The 4,620-nt window shown below is 31.1% G+C and overlaps 1 pseudogene; it reads left to right on the forward strand.

The window, feature by feature from the left end:
- Nucleotides 1-1,880: 1,880 nt before the first annotated feature.
- Nucleotides 1,881-2,508, forward strand: LOC107016893 (annotated as a pseudogene).
- Nucleotides 2,509-4,620: the final 2,112 nt, after the last annotated feature.

Here is a 4,620-nt window from a genome sequence, read left to right on the forward strand (position 1 = left end):
TATATATATATATATATATATATATATATATATATATATCCATTCTCAGGAGCATTTGTTACCTTCTTGTTTATTTTCAACCACTTTGTTGGATGAACCCGTATCTGCTACTGGTTGTTTTCCTTTATTTGATTTGATCATCCGTTAAGTTATCTGAATGTTTTTCCTCTATTATTAGCTCTTTCTTCAAAGTTTGACTAAAGCTAGTTGACAATACTGTATATTTTAGGAAAAGAAATTAATTTGGTGAAGTTGAAGTATTATGGCCTAAGTTCTTTTATTTTTCTTTTTTTTAAAAGGGATCTGCTTGTGGATATTTAATTGATACAATACCCATCGGGAACTGATATGTGTATTAGCATGCCATCATTTATCATATGCTTAATTACCCTTCTGTAAAGAGTATGCATGTGGGGCTAAGCAGTCAACAATTCTTTTATCTTATCGGTCTTTATTTAGTATAGTTATCTTTCGCGCAGGTTTGTATCGATTATTTATGTTTAGCGAATAGGGTATGTTTCAAGCATACTTTGTTCTTTAAATTTAGTATTAAATGTTGGTTGGCAGTAGCTTGGTTTAATGATTTTGTTTATCTCAATTTTACTTGTCGTAATGAATCCACCATTTAGGCGTAATCGTAGTGAATCCTTCTTATCCTTGGGTGATGTCCCTCTGTCTCGAATTTTTACATTTCCTCTTGGTTATTGTTACTGATTAAAGCTTAGGAGTATCATTAGAGTGTCTTATATTGCAATTTATTTCAAGTGTTACTTATGTTTCCTTTTCTCTTCATTTCGCATGTAAAACCGAGCCGAGTTCGCTGAGAACTCATCCTTTTCCTTTGCATCTCGAAGAGAGACATAGAGGCTCAAAATTCCTCTTTTCAAGTCAACCCACAGCCGACGGACGGCTCCTGATATTTACAGGATCGAAGAAGTCGGATTGGAAGATCCAATTTTAATTTATTATGTTGTATTTATTTTGGGCATAAGCCTTGTCGCCCTTTGTATATTATTTTGTATTTATTATTTGTTTTGACTAGGACAGGTGCGAAAGAAAATGGGTCAAAACCCAAAAACAGGTGTGTCCAAAATTTTGGTCAAGGCGAACTGAACCCGGATTTGGACCCAATATCTCTCTCCTATCTCTTTATATGCTTTAAATTATCTGCCTTATTTATTCATCTTTAGTTTTTAAAGTTAGGAAAACTCGAATCCCCGTGGAACACCTTAAACGTTTTGTCAAGTCGAAATCACTAATTTTTGCGAAAAGCTCATTTAGACAATAAGCTAATATTTAAAAACCTTCGACTTTTAACCTTTCTTCTTATAAATTAAGTTACAAACAGTTTTTTTAGCCAAATAGTTAGTTGTCGGATAATCGTATTAAGCGAAATGTTTTAGGTGCCTAACACCTTCCTAAAACATTAATTTGAATCCTCGAACCCTTTTGATTGTTTTCAAACGATTTTTCTCTGTTAAGTCTTTTGAAAACCTTAGTTTTTCTTGATTTTCTTAAAAATTAAGTGGCGACTCTAAAAAGTCGAAAATTTCTTAAAACAAATATTTTTCCCGATTTCGGATAAAACACACACACACACACATATATATATATAGAGAGAGAGAGAAAGAGATAGATAGTTGGCTGAATGAATTCCCTGTATGTGCTAAGCATTTAGTGAAATCTAATAATTTTTTTGGACATTAATCTATTCATTGCTTTGTGCATGCTTCCATCTTACAACTGAAATTAGCTGAGAATTTGTATACTTGAGTAACGAAGAGTTGTAACATAGGTGAAGGGTAATGAAGAGTTAAATAGTATGTTAAATAGCCAGTTAATTCCATAGATGTATCTCTTTATTTTACCCAAATTTTACAATGCTCTGGTTTCTTGCAAGCGTAAATCTATTTCATATTCTCAAATCTGGTAGTTTTATCATCAAGAAGCCCGAGCAGTTTATTTGAGATTATAGATATAAGGAGATGGAGCTGGACCTTGTCCAAATGAAACAAAGGTGAAAAAGAAAAATCAAGAGAGAACTGATTACGCCAGATTCCTACTTGTTTTTGTAATACGAATTGGAGGGAACAGTGATATGCATATATATATATCCTAGAACAAGCAAGGGTTTATACTCTTTGCGGTTGCAAAAGTTCTTCAGTGGTGTCTTTATAAAGAAAAAAAATAAAGAACAGTTGAGATTCTACAAAAGGTGAACCCTTATGTCACATATGGCTACCCAGATCTAAAGAGCTTCAAGTATCTGATTTACAAGAAAGGTTACTAGCAATGACATTGTTGAATCCAATACTGCATTATATGCTTAGAGGATGTTCCTAGAGAGATTGATAGTGTTGGTCCACATTTCAAGGAGGTCACTAGCTTCCTTTGCTAACACCAATCCAGAGAAAGCTTTGAAGGTTAAGAAGAGACTATACAATGATGGTCGCAATTCTGGAATCGTGAGGATCACATCAATGAGTTGATCTCTGAGATGAATTAGCATAGACACCCAGGTTACCTGATCAAATTTTTCTTGTGTTATCAGTTTTGACATGAATTATTGTAAGTCGGAACACTTTAAAATTCTAGGTGTTATTCCTTTTGATTCAACCATTCATGTATCTCATAAGTTTACTTATTAATTGTTGTTTATTTCTACTTGAAAAAAATTATTGTGATTTGTAATACATTTTTATTGATCTATTTTTATTATGTAACTGATTACTTATCCCTTTTTTCCTATGAACTTATGGAGGAAAAAATGTTCTCTTCTTTTGCAGTTTATTTTTCTTGACATTTTCCTTTTTATACATTTGAGGATGACAACATCAGATTAATGCTTCAAATTTTATTTTTTTTTACATATCTAAGCTATCTTTTCTTTATTTTTTTTCTCTATAATTTCGTGCAACTCATGGCACACACATTCTAATTTTATGCATTTCATTTTGAATTGTGTGTCAATTAATATGAGATACACGTACAATGCACACACACGGTAAATTACTCGTGCTTCGCACGAGATTGAACTATTTTATTAAGTTTACATATGATCATTCGATAATATTCGTATTTTCGATGCATACACTATATTTCCAAAATTATTTTATCCTAAGGCAAAACGCTCCTTTGAATCTCAAAATGCTATATTTGTTTAATTGTTATTTTTGTTTTACAAAATTATGAGTCATAGAGAGATTTTAAGCGATGCAGGGTCGTTTGTCTGCTTGGCTAGTCAAGCATGGGCTAATTCATAGATCTTTGGGCTTTGATTACCAAGGAATAGAGACTTTACAAATAAAGCCCGAGGATTGGCAAATGGCATGATTCAACAACTGATGAATTGTTTGTTGAATCATCTAATTCGCGCTCGCTCTAAAAAATAGACTATCCACAGTATAACATAACAAAGAAGTCTAAGAAAATCTCAATCGAAATAGTTGGTCAGAAGTAATGAAATTTTCTAAATTCCAAGAAGTTAGAAAGTACAACATCAAACATTAAAGAAGACACCTTGAACAACAAAACTCTAAAGTAAAGTGGAACGTCATATCCAAACGAACATATTTAACTAAATGCAAATGGAGGACCTTCGGCTCCTTTCTTATAAATCTCCATCAATCTCTTATTTATTATAGTTTGTTGTATCATATATATGTTAAAAATGACCTTGAAATTGTTAGTATAATAAATATTTTTCCTCATTATCTCAGAATAGTTATTACGATTTCTTATGTTTCATATCACCGGCCTAAACTTATTTGAAATTTAACCATAGTTATTGTTGTGGTTATAATATACAATTACAAAAATTTAATGCAATTATCAACCAAGCAGTAGGTTACATCTAAATGAAACTGTTAACAATTGGATATTCTTAAACAAAATTTTGACACATAACATATTAAAATCTTAAAAGCATAGTTTTTTGAGCACTTGAACTCACAAGCATTCACAAATAATAATAAAGACAACCTTACTTTCCTAAGAATCAAGAAAGAATAGGCATTTTTCTTAACATATTTTTCAAAAAGATAGTGCCCAGGCTGTATCCAAATTTACAGTTGACAAATTAAACATAAAGAAGCCAAAAGAAACAATTATTACTTCTTTATAAAAAATAATAAAAAACTTTATGAAAAGAAAGAGTTATCACTACAACAAAGATGATCTTCAACGAAAATTAATTGCTTAATTGTCGCTAAAGATATATTTGGTACTGTATAAATGTCCCTAAAGTCTATAGAAACATTGTATGTAATGAAAATTAACTAATGACGATAAATGCTCTAGCACTCTTCGTTAATGTGCATATTTATTGTCGATAAAAAATATATTTGTTATAGTGTATTTTGGACATTTGTTAGTTTCACGAAAATTTGATTTCTTATTATGCCCAAAAGAAGAGCTGGAGAATTGTCTCTATACTAATATTCCAGGAAGAGTGCAATGACATAAAAAAAATGCTTGTACCTAAGAAAAGCAATCAAAATTATATACTAACGGTGGCAAACAAAAAAGCAATTTGTTTGGTTCTTTTAACAAACTTCATTGATTCTGTATTAATTATCACATATTTATTGTTATGTTGTGTCAAATATAGAACAACCCACA

The sequence above is a fragment of the Solanum pennellii genome, chromosome 4 (assembly GCF_001406875.1).
Source record: "Solanum pennellii chromosome 4, SPENNV200".
NCBI lineage: Eukaryota > Viridiplantae > Streptophyta > Magnoliopsida > Solanales > Solanaceae > Solanum > Solanum pennellii.